General features: G+C 46.9%; 1 pseudogene; it reads right to left on the reverse strand.

Annotated features, from left to right (window-relative positions):
• Positions 1–1,478: 1,478 nt before the first annotated feature.
• On the reverse strand, positions 1,479–6,119 carry LOC136493780 (G-type lectin S-receptor-like serine/threonine-protein kinase At1g11410; annotated as a pseudogene).
• Between the last annotated feature and the right edge of the window lie 10,153 nt (positions 6,120–16,272).

Below are 16,272 nucleotides of genomic sequence, written 5' to 3' on the forward strand. Positions count from 1 at the left end.
CACAACCCAATGGGGAGCGGACGGTGCAGTCACTACACGTCCGTCACTGTAAAGGATGCGAGTCTCCTCTTGGACTATAGTGGTTGTCGTATGGTTCCATCAGGATCCACGCCCGAGGGCCAATGGCGGCGCCCATAATACTGTAAAACAAATGTCAGCGCCCACAACACTGTTCGGGCTCTAACATGCCTGAAAGGGCCTTAAAGCGCCCGTCTTGTCATATCCTATCGGTACTTTCTTGCAGAGGTGCAGGGTAGGGTACTCGGTATTGCGGTTGACTTGAGTGTCCTACCTTATCTGCGCACGTAGTTATGAAGGAGCAGCGCGTAGATGTCGGGTGAGGCAGAGCCTGCCCTCGGACGTTGGGCGAGGCGGAGTCTGCCCCTAGACGTCAGGCGAGGTGGAGTCTGCCCCCGAATGTCGGGCGAGGTGGAGCCAGCCCCCGGATGTCGGGCGAGGCGGAGTCTGCCCTCAGACGTTGGGCGAGGCGGAGCCAGTCCCCGGGGGTCGGGCGAGACGGAGTCTGCCCTCGGACATCAGGCGAGGCGGAGCCAGCCCCCGGACGTCGGGCGAGGTGAAGTCTGCCCTTAGACGTCTGGCGAGGTGGAGCTAGCCCCTCGGATTTGGGCGAATGTTTCGAAGAATTTTATTTTAGTAGCAATTTATGTTTTGAAGAATTTTATTTTAGTAGCAATTTATGTGTAAATATGTGCTAGAAGATTTATCAAAAAAGTTGCTACCATGTAATATTAAAGTTATTATACAACTAACTCAAATCTGTTCCTCCTTTCCGCTTGAACCTACCGACAACCACCCCAACTCCATCGATCCAAATCTGCTCCTCCTCTGCGCCAATTTGCTCCATCCCCTGCAGATTGGCCGCTCCTCTCACGCACTAAAACACATGAATGCAAAAACTAAAAAAACTAAACTAAAGTAACTGAAATTACAAACTTAAATTTAAAAATAAAATTGCAAACTGAAATTACAAGCTGAAATTGCTAGAAGATTTATGTGTAATCCGTGCTAGGAGATTTATCAAAGGAGTTACTACCTTATAATACTAAAGTTGCCACTCAAAAATATACTAGAGTTATCAAATATTATACACAAGCTCAGGGCAAAAAATATCAAAAAGAGTTAGTACCATGTAATACTAAATTTGCTACTCCAAAATATACTAAAGTTGTTACAAAGTATGCACAAGCTTAAGGGGGCAAAAAATATCAAAGGAGTTACTACCACATAATACTATAGTTGTACAACTGTTGGAGCAAATTATTAAAGTAAGCATAGCATAAGCTGCCAACCGAGGGGCAAGTTATTATACAACTAGCTCAAATATGCTCCTCCTTTCCACTCAAATCTGCAGGCAGCCACCCCCACTCCATCGATCCAAATCTGCTCCCCTCCGCTGATTTGCTCCTCCTCCACATAGATTGGCCGCTCCTCTCCGCACTAAAACACATGAATGCAAAAACTGAAAAACTTAACTAAAATAACTGAAATTGCAAAACTGAAATTAAAAACTAAAATTGCAAACTGAAATTGCTTGGAGATTTATGTGTAATACGTGCTAGAAGATTTATCAATGAAGTTACTACCTTGTAATACTAAAGTTGCTACTCCAAAGATATACTATAGTTGCCACATAGTATACACAAGCTTGGGGCAAAAATATCAAGAGGAGTTACTACCACGTAATACTATAGTTGTACACTTGCAGGGGCAAATTATTAAAGTAAACATTGCATAAGCTGCTAACAAGGGGGCAAGTTATTATACAACTAGCTAAAATCTGCTCCTCCTTTCCACTCGAATCTGCCGACAGCCAGCCCCACTCCATCGATCCAATTCTACTGCAAAGGACAACATCTAACGGCCCTCTAGTGCCGTGAGGCTCATGTCATTCACGGACGATACCCTGTTGTTGTTAGCTCCTCTAGGTTTGGCATCTCTGCGTGCAAAATACACGGGTTGCGTTGGTATTGGGAGCGGCGTGGTTTTGTTCTCCAGCATGAACACAACTGCTGACATAAGTGGCCTACAGTTTGGACTGTCTTGAACACACAAAAGTCCTATATGGATGCATCGTGAAATTTCATCGAGAGGACAATTCTCTTTAACAAACGAGTCCACCAAATCTTCTATCTTGCCATCCTTCCAAAGGTTCCATGCCTGGACAGAGATGAGATCTTTTATTAGCTAATATATTTTGGTGGACCATAAGGTACTGGATTGGGCGCATCCCTCAATACTTACCTGGACTATAAGGTTAGGAAAGTCCATCAGAAGATGTGGTGAGCTGATCTTTATTCCACTCACAATCTCCAATAGCAGAACACCGAAGCTATAGGTGTCTGACTTGACCGAAAATGCACCTTCCATTGCATATTCAGGTGACATATAGCCACTGTATAGAGATTCACTAGTTATTTAGGATAGGGCGATCTGAAGTCCTAAACAAGTGCTAGCATATAAATTCCATCTAAAGAATTGACAGCCTGCGAGTTACTTACTACGTCCCAACAACCCGGTTTGTATTTGCTTGATGTTGGTCGCCACTGAATATTCTAGCCATGCCAAAATCTGATATCTTAGGGATCATCTCAGCGTCCAACAAAATGTTGCTTGCTTTGAGATCTCTATGGATTATAGTTAACCTAGAGTCCTGATGGAGATACATAATTCCTCGTGCTATCCCCTTGATTATCTTGAACCTTGTGGGCCATAGAAGCATTGATTTTCTTGCAGTGTCTATTAAGAACAATGCATCAGGCATATCAGAAGGCATATGTGCATACTAATTGGGTTTGATCAACAATACCAAAATTTTAAATCTGCATGTACCAAAGACGAAGTAATCCAAGCTTTTATTGGGCATGTATTCATAGACCAATAACTTCTCATCTTCGTGAATACAACAACCAAGAAGCCTAACTAGATTCTTGTGCTGCAATTTTGCAATCAAGACTACTTCATTTCTAAATTCCTCGGTGCCTTGCCCAGAACTCTTGCTAAGTCTCTTGATGGCTACTTCATTGGTACCTTCCAACATTCCCTACATGATTTCGTTGGCCAAAATTATACAGTTTAACTAGTGGTGTGGAGTAATTGTTCAAGGTAGAAAACCGTTTTGCTATAATACCTTGTAAACTTTGCCAAAACCTCCCTTTCCAAGCATATTGGTGTCTGAGAAATTGTCTGTTGCCACAACAATGTCTTCGAAGTCAATAAATGGAAACTCTATATTCTTGTCCCCAGCTTGGTCTGTAGACCTCAAAAATTGTAACATGTGTCTCTTCTGGACTTTCTTCTTTTGCCGTGTTCCTGCCAGGAGAAATAACAATGGGTTCACCCTCGTCAACACTTACACAACAACTTTCGTCTTGCCATAAATGACTCCTTTTTACCTCTATGTTTGTACGTCAAGACAAGCGTTGTGAATGTGATTAGCAGCACCAATGCTGTAATTGGGAGCAAAATCTTCACCAAATTTCTCTTCTTTTGAACTGCAAACAGGAGCGTATATATGCGTTAGAATTTATGGAATTGAGTATAAATAACTTACGTTTAAAAAAAAGTATATATATAACTTCCAATTGTTTTACTTTGCTTGCATACAATACTGTGACACATCTGTGATTATGTGAACACTCCCACTAATCTGTCAATAACCTGAGCCTGAACTACTATGTCATGTAAATCTTACAACTTCATTTGGAGATTGGAGTAATAGGGCATCGTTCCATCAATGGTTCATTCGGATGGGCCAGGATTAAACATATTTCTTTTGAGGGGGGGGGGGATAACTATAATTTAGATGTCGATCCATTGGAATTGATTCAAATACCTGCCTACCCAAACAAGCAGTCAGTAATGTTGCTTTGAAATTGAAGGACTTGAAACTGGCCCCTCCTCCCTCCTTCTCACACTAGTGAACATTGATGGGTAATGGGCCTAATGCCTTCTTTGGCTGCAGACCGATCCACATAACCATGTGGATTGATGTGCAGCAAAACAAGCTCTTATGGGAATATGATATTGTGAAAAGCTGAGGCTGCAGTATATATGCTCATGTCTATTTACAGATGCAAATTGCTCAAGTTTGAATTTTGCATCTGTGAAAAATGGCATCAATAATCCTTAAAAAAAATGGCATCAATATTGCAAATGGATTTCATCAAATTTAGAGTGGGCGGCAGTGCATTGCATACCATGGGATACGGCGGCAAGCCGGATGTACAGGTCCTGACCAAAGCTGGGAACTTTTCCCGTATCGACGAGATCCCCAGTCCATACCAGGCACCTCGACGTGTAAGCCAAACTCCCGGCGGTGCTCATGTTGACATAAGCATAGGCCGTGCAGGAGCAGTTTGTGCTGCACTCGGTCACGCAGTGGTCGAAGCTTGTGTTGTCGACATGCATGAAGCCTTGGGGAGCCTTCATCCCAGACAAAGTCACAAAGCGATCCTCCATTCCGCACACCAACGCCTCGTTTCTCCTGCATCCTCTGGAGACGTCATGGCCGTCGATGGGCTCGAACCCATCGAGGCATCGACAACTCGGCACAGACTCTGTATTGTCGCAGTAGCCGAAAGGGCCGCACGCCGCGTAGAGGTCACAGCCAGAGCTTGGGCGCTCATAACCGGCTGTCCACGACGATGTGTCGTTGTTCCAGGTCAGGAGCCTTATCTTGCCTGTGTAATCAAGCGAAAGACGCGTGTATGCCGGTGAGTCGCCGGAGACTGTGTACATGAAGTAGAGCCCATCTTCGTTTACCCTCGACATGGACACGATGACAGTGGTAGTAGCAAAGCTAACACTACCACCGAACGCCGAGACGTCGTTGTGCGGTAGTAGAGTCTGGTCCCATGCCAAACAAAGATCTGGAGGTTTGAGCTGGGATCCATGCTAAGGGAGAAGTCCCCAGTGGACGGGTCAGCAGGGCCCTTCGAAGCAAACAGGCGCGTCACCACATGACCCTGGTACCTGAACAAAACCCTCATCGTTGGAAGGATTGTGTCGGCTGGGTGGTCGAAGCTTTGCCACATGGCGGTGCCGTTCTCCGATCGGAGGACAAAGTTTCCAGAGCTGAGTAGCACCGCGATAACTCCGGCGCCTCCGGTGGCCGTCGTCCACAGAGGACGGCCTGTAGTAGAGTCCGACAGCGCGAGCTCTTGGTTGTCGGTGATGGCGAGCTTGGCCGCTGACGGAGTGGTGTTGGTGATTGGGCTGTCACGGTTGGCGACCCACACAAGGGTACGATCAGGGATGTTGTGGTACCAGATTCCGATGTACAGGCTCTCGTTGGAGTTGGTCGGGGAGAAGAAGCCAAGCGCAAAGACCCCGTCCTTGGAGATGAGCATGTCTCCAGGGGAGAGTGGCTTTGCTTGTGTGAACTGGTCATCCGATTCGCAGGGTGAACTCAAGAGTAGGAGGATGAAAACTTGAAGGTGGAGCTTCTCCATTATTAGGCCCTTCTTCTCCATGTTTCTCTTGTGTCTGTGGCTGTAGAAGAAACTGAAAGCTATGGATAGAACAGTTGTATTGTGTTGGGAGCGTAGCTCTCATGATCTCATCACATTGAAGAGCACCAGGAATAATGTACAGCAGTAATTCAGAGTTCAGACAGTAACGTACTGTATTCATGAGTAGAGTAGTCACGACTCATGAGTCATGATAGCGAAGCGAGGACTAGCTGACAGTGCAGTCCTGCGGGTTAGTTTCACAGGCCGTTTTCCAGTGTAGCGGTGGCCGCGCACGCGCAGCTCGCGGTCTCCGACGACTTTGTCGGTCACGTCGCCTACCACGCCACGCTGAATAATGGCTGAGTAGTCATCGCCTACCACGCCACGCTGAATAATGGCTGAGAACACATGCTAAGCAACGTCTGGACAGCTTAGCATGTGTTTGGCTGCCGGGACAACGAAGGACGGGGCGAGCCCTTTTCAAAGTCTTTGGTTCCGGGGCGAGGAGGGTCGGGACCCGTCCCCTACAATCGAGGGGACGAGTTCGTCCTCGTTGGCGGCGTCCCTCGTCCGTCTGTGTCCACGAGCGACGCGGATGAAGGCGCAGAGACCAGGACGAGCGGATGGAACACATCCCTCCCAGCGACGCGGGACGATGTGGAATGCGCGGCAGCCGTGAGCTCATGGCAATGGATCTCGCGGCGACCGAGCTCCTGGCAAGCGGCGCCAGCAGCGCAACCTGGTGAGGGAGGCGCGGCCCTGCGAAGGAAGCGCTGGGCGGCCGGCGCGTCGTGAGCGGTGCAGGCGGCGCTGCGTCGGGAGGGGCAACGAAACGGGAGTTACCGAGCGGGCGGCGGCGCACCGTGAGAGTCCGTGAGAAGATAAGGCCGTAACGGAAAAAAAAAGATAATTATAGTACGCATAGAGGATGACATGTGGGCCCATAAACGAAAGTTACTTTTGACAAGCACAAGTGCTCTCGTCCCATACCTTGGATATCTCTTCGCCCGAACTGAGAACTAAGATAATCTATCTCCTCAATCAGACATAAAATTAGCGGTAACGCTAGTCTCCATCCTAGACACCGCGCCTCACTCTGCCTGCGGCTGTGGCCTTCTTCCACCGCACGCCTCACCGTGTGCCACACACTCGCTTGCTTCTTGCTCCTGCCCGTCACGCGCCTCACCTGCACCTCGCTCCTTGCTTCGGCCGTGTGCCGCACCGCCCGCTCATGGCCGGTGTTACTGGTGGTGGTGCCGCGCACCGCCGCTCGTTGCCGGATCCCACCCCAACGACCGAAATCGACCAGTTCCGGCCTTCCCCACGTCTTTGTTGCAAATGTATGTTTCAAGTGTTTCAGATGTTTCAGAGGTATGCTGCAACTATTACATGTAGATGTTGCACACGTTGCATATTGTGCAAGTGTTTTTAGAGGTATGTTGCAAGCGTTTGTTCAAAATATTTTATCTGTTTCAGACGTATGTTGCAGCAAGTGTTTTTATTTGGATGTTGCATATGTTTTACACACATGTTGCAAGTGTTTTATCTGGATGTTACATATGTTTCACACATATATTGCAAGAGTATGTTTCGAATGTTTCATCTATGTCACACGTATATTGCATCCAAGCGTTTCACGTTGCAAGTGTTTTATGAGGGCACAGTGAGTGATGGGCGCACGAGCCGGACGCTGGCGGATGGGGCGCGGTGAGCTAGGGGACGCCGGAGGAGGCGCAACGCGCTGGGCCCGGCTCCCGAGTCCCGCCCACACGGAGAGAGAGGAGGGGCAGGGGGAAGGAGCGGGGCGTAGCGACGGGGGTTGGTGCACGTGCGAGGCGGACGGGGGTGGGCTGCCTTGCTGTCCTGACGTGAGGAGCGGCGGGGCACAGCGTGGAGGGTAGGGTGCGCGCATGAGTCAGAGCGATGCAGGTATCTAGACGCGCGTGTTCGTACGAACGTCCGGACGCTAGCCACGCCAATATGGCTCATTCAAAAAAAAATTAGGGACGAGAGATCGTCTCATCCTTACTCTTTTCTTACGATCATTTTGCCTGAGCCACTAGAAAGAGAACACTCGATTGATGCCTAGCCTGGATTGACCGTGCTGTGGTACTGTATAGGTCAGACCCACTTGAGTAAGACCTCTCAAGAGTTAAGACTTCTCAGCCCAGAACAACAACCGTTTGCGTATTGGGCTCTGACTGGTAAAGTTCATTATGCAATTTTAATCGGATCGCTCGTTTTATTTTAATATATTGACATGCATCTATCCTTCGTGTTTGAGAAAATATATCCAATCAAATCGGATCCACTTTATAAGCACACACAGTACAACCATAAGGCTTTGCTTAGATACACTCGTATCCACTTTAATCCATGTGCGTTAGAGTAAAACTTGTTTAATTTTCACTCCATCACAGGTGAATTAAGATGCATACTAAATAAATTACTAATGCATCCAAACAATTCCTAAGAAGAGAAGAAATCCACATGTCCTTTTATACAGTTGTATAGCCCAAACTTAATACAAGCCCCAGAGCCGCATGCAGCTAGGCCTCCAGCTCTGGCCTCCGGCCTTGCTCGACAGCTCGAGTCACGGCCTCATTTGCTTGTGCAAGCCGCCGGTGGTTGGATTGGGATGCCGATCAACAGACAGAGCTCAAGAAGAGCTGGGGATGAGAACGTACGTCCAGGACGTATGTAGGCTACGCCCACCCGCGTGCTATTGAGTCCCTGATGGGACTGTGAAGACTGAAGAAGAAAGCACGAACGCGACACGCTTGACGGCTTGAGGTCGCGTACCGCTTCTCGCCAGATAACGCATACTAGGGCGCTAGGCCTAGGCGGGAAACTTGTCGCTGCCGCGCAAGTCGGGCCAGCACACCTATTCACTTTCACATGCCTAGAGCAAAGCATGATGCTGATGATGCGAGTCCATGTGTTTTTTTTTTTTTTTTTTTTTGAACTTGAGTCCATGTGGTTTAAACCGTGGAACTCGGGATTACAGCGGGGATTTCCTTTGGTGGAGTCCGACTCTACGACGACGCGAGGAAGATGGATGGGAGGTTGACGGCTCGGGCCTCCTGGCAGCAAGACAGGGTGTGGGGTCACTTTGGCAGAGGCAGAGAGGGATAGGAGACCTGGCACTCCACTACGGTGTACTAGGCCGCGCTATCGGGCCGGCCTGGTCGGCTTCTGGGGCTTGCGCGCGAAGAAGGGAGGAGTGGGCTGAGGCCTGCTAGGCTGCAGCAGAGGTTGGGCGCTACTAGGCCCATGCGCGCCTGCCGGGCCACAAGCTAATCGAGAGTGGGAGAGGAACACTAAGGTTTCTCTTCCCCTACAACTAAAAAGAAACCATCGTTTCATGCGACAATCGTCGCCGCTCCTTCCCTGCGATACTGCACATCGTGTAAAAGGAAACGAGCGATCCGCCCCTTCCCTGCGACACCGTGCGTCGTGTAAAAGGAAATGAGACTTTTCCCTACAAGCCATTATAAAAGTTTCTAATTCCTTCTCTGCCACAGAAATTTTGGCTGCTCCTCCTTAGTCCCCCGCGCAAAGTTTTCTGGACCTGTACGCCACTTCCGTCTGTCTAGAACATGACGGCCGGTAACGGAGGGATACGATGACCCTTTTGTCCCTCGGTCAGTCCCACAAAAGACACTACAGTCTCTGATTCCTCTTTTCTCGTCTCTCTCGCGAACTCCTCTCTCTCTCTCTCTCTCAAAACCCTAGCCTTCGGCGACAGCCCACATGCCAACCGCCTACAGCCTCCGCGTGCCGCCCTCCGCCGCGCAGCAGCGCCTCAGGCTGCCCCTACCGCCGCCCACGCCGCAGCTGCCGTTTACCCCGGCAGGTGGAGGGGCCGCCCGCCGGAGGAGGGTTGTCGAGGTGGCGGCCGCGTCCGCGTCGCCCTTCGACGAGCTGCACGCGCGGGGGAGGCCCGTACATGGACCCTCCAAGGTGAGCCTTCGCCTACCTCGGGGACATCGCCCGAACGACCAGCCTCATTCCCCCCCCCCCCCAATTAGTATAGTTGGTGGTAGTATCGATCGAATACTACTGCATGATTAGCATCCATGGATTTCTTTGGCCCCGATTTTGAGGTTTCTATGCTGGAAAGCCGCTACCCGTAATCATTTCCTGTTTTAAATTTGATGTCTCATGAAATTCCGGGCCTTTGGGACTTGGGTCAGGAATAAGATCTGCGTTCCAGCAAACGGTTCATATTGTGATGACTACCTCCTGTGATAGATCATCGCTCGCAGCTCATGTTTGTCTGTTAATTGAATAGAATACCCGCAAATAAGGTGGCAACGTTACTGCCAAGTAGTCTAATACACGACACGAGGTGCTTAGAAGCGGCTATTTGTTAGCTGCGTTCACTGGTCATCAAGAGAAACAAGAATTCGACGCTCGTGCAATTCTAGTTATTGTCGAGGTTTAGTTTCTGTACATAAAGTTGTGGTTTGCGCCACTCAGAAGGGGGAGGGGATTCTGTAAGAGTGTACACTGTGAAGCAATGGAGGTTTAGCTGCATCTGCATGGACATAACTTTAGGCTTGGTAAACGTCAGCAACAATGGTCCTTTAGACATATGTTGGTTGTATGATGCCTGCCTGGATCATGAGGCTGATGACAATTTTTTTGTTTTGAGCTCCATTTTTCACCTTCTTTTTGAGGTCAAGGTTGTGATTTAGGAAGAATGATTGCTTACTAACAGCCTGCTGTCATAGGGGTCATATAGCATTGCAAAAAAAAAAAAATGTTTTGTGAGCCCCATGTGACCCCAGGAACCATGGCGCTTAAGGATTCAGTGTTCCACCACTGTTTTTGTTTATTGCTAGGTCGAAACATTATATACTGCTAACTATCTTAGCAGTAACATTGGTACTACTGGCTAATACTGAGCTAAGTGGTCCTTAACATAGCAAACTCTTTATTTGTAATTCGTACTCACTGAGCTAATTTTTGGACTGAAGACTTATGACCTTCAACTTTAATATCAAAGTTCTTTTGGATAGCTCAAGATGATTTGTCCATATTGAGCTGGGTCATTCTCAGCATTGCGGCGTACTATGTTTCTGTAGACGTTTGCTTCTGTATATCAGTTCACAATGTATTTGTCAGATGGAGCAACCTGTGACCTGTCATCTATTCTAGCTAAATGTAGCAGCCGTTGTTATGACCAGTAATAATTTTTCTAAGAAATTTTGAAATACTGTTTGCCCATGGATCATTTCTTAATGAAATTGTGGGATTCTTTGGGGAGGATTTTTTTACTGATTAGCAGCTATTTGTCTTGTATGGTTTAAATATGTTGATCTGGCTAGTTTTCCTAGGCTAATAGTCACATCACAAAGTTAGCTGCGCTTGATAGCTGCTTCTGAATTAACTGTTAGTTTCTTTTTTCCACTTTCCCAAAACAAAGAAATGAAAATTCCTGCTCAATAGTTTAGTTAATTCTGAATATTAGCTCTACTAAACTCTGTCCGAGATCCTGTCTTATTAAACATATGAACCTACTTCCCATTCCCATGTGATAACTCTTATTATATTATTTTCTGTAATAGCTACAGCTATGTAATTTATTAATCGAAAAGCTGAGATGACAAGAAGCAATGCCTTGTTTCATGGAAATACAGTTCACATGTATACATTGTACGATAGATTGGGTAGGACATGTATCTTGTTACTCTTGTACAGTTGCACATCATAAATGGGAACAAAAGCCCAAGCAGGGCACAAGTAAGCTCAGTGTGCTGCTCAAGCATCATGGTGCCGCGCGCATCACGTGGGTGAAGCTGCTCAAGCCCCGCGACGCGCTGGTGCTCGCCCAGGCGTACCGCCTCATCACCGTCGCCGAGGTCACCAAGGCGCTGCAGGCCAAGGAGGAGGAGAAGACCCGGAGGGCGCAGCAGCAGCTGCTGCAGCAGGTAGTTCAGACGAAGCACACCGGCGGGAGGACGGGCTCCGGTGACGACTCGCAGCCGCAGCACGTGGCTGATGGCACCCTTGATCAGGTACTGCTTTTACTCCTAAGCAAACCAAGGCACTAACTAATTTATGATGCCATAGGGTTAGACACTACATTAAGCTTTCTATGTCACTGAAGAAAACCAATAAAACCAATACAGAGGCTCATGTTCTTGACATTTTCCTTGTACTACAGGTTTATAAGTCAACTAACCCTATACTTTTTTTGCTTTAGAAGATCTGGAACAGGCTCCAACCAGCCAGAAACTGGAAGCCTGCAGCCTCTGCCTTTGAGCATTGTGTTCCCTGCTAGCCTGGAGCCAGAACCTGAGCATGTCAACACTGTTGACGATATCAACACAACTGAGAACAAAGGGAGACCCAAGACAGCAGTGAATAAGAAAAGGAAGCTTGACAGTCCTGCTATGAATACAAGAGCCAAGGTATCTACAACTCCAGATAGTCCTGCTATGGGTACCAGAAGCAAAAGGAAGCTTGACATTTAGTTGTTGTATGTGGGATGACTCAAAACTCCAGATATTTTATAACTCATGTGGTCTATCTATTGACCATAACCTGCATTTTGTAAGACCAAAACAGTGGTCTGTGCATGACCAAAACAATGGTCTGGTCTATGTCATGACCAAAACAATGGTCTGGTCTATGTCATGACTGGTTTATGAAATGCTGTTATGGTTTGTGAAATTTTCGTAACTGGTTTGTCAAATTTGTTGTTCTGGTTTCTGAATGAGATCTCTTTCTGAATCTATGTTTACTGGTTTGTCAAATTTGTGGCGTTAAGGGCAAGTGAAAAAATTCTGCTCCTGACGCCTGGACACAGGGGCAAAAAAGTCTTCTTATCCCTCCGTTATCGGCCGTCACTCTGTAACCTGACGGAAGTGGCACACGGGACCAGAAAACTTTGCGCGAGGGACTGAGGAGGGATAGCTAAAATTTCTGTGGCAGAGAAGGAATTAGAAACTTTTATAATGGCTTGTAAGGAAAAGTCTCAAAGGAAATCCCCCTTGCACGATTCGCCCCGCCCTGCGAGCTATCTCTCCCGTCCCGCGGAACCGCCGTCCGCCCGCATACGCCGCCCCAGCTCCATTGGCGGACCTAGTGGGTGGTCAGGGTGGTCCACCGACCACCCTGTGGGCCACCCGTCAACCATACATCATGCTCTACGAGATACAGCTCTTCGCGTGCGCAAGCAGGGTCCATGACTACGGCTCGGTGACTTGGTCGCGGGGCCCATGACTACGACTCGGGCCACATCCGGCCCAAGCAGGCAAGCATGCGCTGGACCCGGACCTCGTCTATGAGACTATGACGCGTCGTACCAGGAGTCCAGGACTACCTGCTCTTCGCGTGCGCCAGCGCCGGCTCCTAGCTCGACCGCTTGGTGCCGTGCACAGCGCGCCCGCCACCGCCCTACCAGTAGATCATCGCCCGTCGCTTTGCCCGGCCTGGCCATCGCCTGCAAGACTAATCGCCAGTCCTTCCTCAGTTCCTCAGGTGATACTCCCCGTCCATCCCCGTGCTTCCTCAGTTCCAGGTTTTTTCTTCCGATCGTTAGTTTTGCTAATTGGCGAGTGTTTTTTCCAGAACTCTTGAGTCTTGAATTATGAAAAGAAACGGAGACATTCGATCCCTTTTTCAGAAAGCAGCAAAGAAGGCGGCTGCTATTGACCCACCTCCGGATGAAAATATTGTGGAAGATCAGAATCAAGAAAAAGATAGAGTACAAGTTGAAGAAATTGTAGATCATTTGCCCTCGCCCCCGCTAGCATCACCGCCACCGCCCGCATCAAAGCTGCCGGCGTATGACATCAATCGCCTACCATATGATCCAGGTGAAAGGCTGCCCATTGAAGATTATCCTGTTAATGATCAAGATGCAATTCGTAGAGCATATATTACTAAAGGTGCTTGCAAACCTTATATACATGATTTTCCATACCGAAACATTGGAGGCGTACCTCGTCGATTCAGTATACAATGGTTGTATAATTATGAGTGGCTTGAATATAGTGACAAGAAGGATTCTGCATTTTGCTTCATATGCTACTTGTTCAAGAAGGGTAGTGGGTCAAAAACTTTTATTGTTGATGGATGGAATAATTGGAATATAGGAAACACAACACTTCTCAAACATTCTGGTTCTAGGGCACATAAAGCAGCTCAAGAGAAGTACATTGGTTTTATGAATCCCAAGGTAGCAATTGATTATAACATTGACAAGTAGAGTGAGGAGGAGCTTCGTCTTTACAAGAAAAGATTGACATATTCACTTAGATGTATCAAGTTTCTTTTGCATCAAGGATTGGCATTCCGTGAATATGATGAAAGTGAAGAGTAGCAACAGAGGCAACTTCATTGAACTTTTAAAGTTTCTTGTAGGAAATAGTAAAGAAGTGAACAAGTATGTCTTGAACAATGCACCAGGTAATTGCACTTTGACTAGCCCAAAGATACAAAAGCAAATTATTCACTGTTGTGCCATAGAAACTAGAAAGAAAATAATTGAGGAACTTGGTGATGAGCCCTATGCAATTTTAGCTGATGAGTCTAGTGATATATCACATAAAGAACAACTAGCTCTTTGCTTGCGTTATGTTGATAAACTTGGAAGGCCATGTGAGCACTTTATTGGAGTTGTTCATGTAGATGATACTACCTCTTTGTCACTTAAGAAAGCAATTGAAGTTTTACTTGTTAGTAATGGATTGAGTATGCAGCAGATTAGAGGTCAAGGTTATGATGGGGCTAGCAATATGAAAGGAGATATTAAAGGGCTCAAAACTTTAATCATGCAAGAATCACCTTCCGCTTATTATATTCATTGCTTTGCACATCAACTCTAACTAGTTCTTGTTGCTGTTGCCAAAGGAAATACTGACTGCAAGACTATTTTTGATCAAGTATCTATCTTGTTGAACATTGTTGGGGTTTCTTGCAAGCGTCATGATATGCTTCAAAATGCTAGGCTTGAGAATATCAAGAAAGCACTAGAGTGTGGTGAGCTTGAATCAGGGAGTGGATTAAATCAAGAAGGTACGTAGATTGGCTGAATTTTATCCTAAGGACTTCTCCAACAATGATTTGTTAAAACTGGAATTGCAACTTGATAATTATATTGATGACATGCGACAAGATGCTAGCTTCCAAGGTCTAGACAACATTGTTGATCTCTCAGTTAAGCTTGTTGAAACAAAGAGGCATAAAGTGTATGATATGGTGTACTTACTTCTTAAATTGATATTGCTTTTACTAGTGGCAACTGCGAGTGTTGAAAGGGTATTTTCTACATTGGTTATAGTGAAAACAAAGTCAAGGAATAAGATAGGTGATACTGTTTTGGATGATTGTCTAGTCATATTTATTGAGCGGGATATTTTCTTCTAAGTTAATGAAGATGATATAATGGAGACATTCATGTCATTGAGAAAGCGGCGGATAAACAAGTAATATTGTAAGTCTCCTATTATTATATTTCGAAGTATTTGTATTTCATTTGAACAATTTATATTAAGATTTGACGTCGTTTTACCGAATTATAATATGGTTTTACCGAATTATAAATGGTTTACCGAATTATATAAGAATTTTTTTTGCGGCGCATACCCTATGCAAAAATCCTGGGTCCGCCACTGCCCAGCTCCGCAGCTCGCCCCGCGTGCGTGAAGCAGAAGCAGACGGCGGAAGGCGGAGCAACGACCCAGCAGCGGAGGCGGCTCCTCGCCCTTGCCCTCGCCGTCCTCGGTGCCTGCCTCAGGGCTCCCCCTCCTCTCTCTCTCTCTCCTTCTCCCTCCCTCTCCCTCTCTCTCTCTCTCTCTCTCCTTCTCCCTCCCTCTCCCTCTCTCTCCCGGAGCGGCGGCGCCCTCGGCACACGGTGCGTGGCCCGCCGGTGACCATCGCCGCGGCCGTTCAACGAAACCCTAACTGCCTCGTCCTCGCCGCCGCCGGCAGCGGCTCAGCTCGGTGGAAGTAGAGCTGTCGACGTCGCTCCCTGGCTAGACCTCACCCTTGCCTATCTGCTCATCTCCACCCGCCCTTCCCGCTGCAACTACCTCTATTCTGTGATTGCCGTGGAATGATGTGGGCTGCCTCATTTCAGATTTCTTGCGTAGGGTTTATGGATTGATATATGGGTTGCTCTACTTTGGGATTTTCTCCTTCGATTTTGGGTTTCTATATTTGATTTGCGATTCAAATTCACGGATCTGGTGTATGTACCTAGAGATTTAGCCATTTAGGCCTTCAGATGTGGAGTGCCATGTCCTTATCTACTTTTTTTTTTGTTTTGCTTCATTTCCTAATCCTACTCCCATTTGATTTATCTAGATTTTTTCTGGCTGCGGATGGATGGACCTGAGGTCTCATCTTTGCCTTTCTGATTTTATCATTGGATCAAGATTTTTTTTCTTGTGCTCATGTTCATGCTGCACTATTTCAGTTTCCTTGCTTCCTAATATTTTTTTCTTCTTTTCTCTCGGTGACTTCACTTCTTGAATTTCCTTTTGTTGTGCAAGGTACAAACTTAAACGAAGCGTTCCTCTATACAAATTGACCTACGCTCAAAAATCTGGGACTAAAAGGTAATCCATTGATAGTTGCATTGAATTGAGGTTACCAGTTTTTAGTTACAACACAAGTCACTGTCTTAGCTTACTTTTCTAGAAATTGTGCTTTTGGGTTCAGCAAGTTGAAAAAGCTTAGGATTGATGTTAGTTAACTGAAATTTGTTATGTGGAGAAGGCAACATGCTTCCTTTTGTTTCTACACTTCACTCATGAAGTAATGCAGGTAATTGTTTTTTCATGTC

The sequence above is a fragment of the Miscanthus floridulus genome, chromosome 11, assembly GCF_019320115.1.
Source record: "Miscanthus floridulus cultivar M001 chromosome 11, ASM1932011v1, whole genome shotgun sequence".
NCBI lineage: Eukaryota > Viridiplantae > Streptophyta > Magnoliopsida > Poales > Poaceae > Miscanthus > Miscanthus floridulus.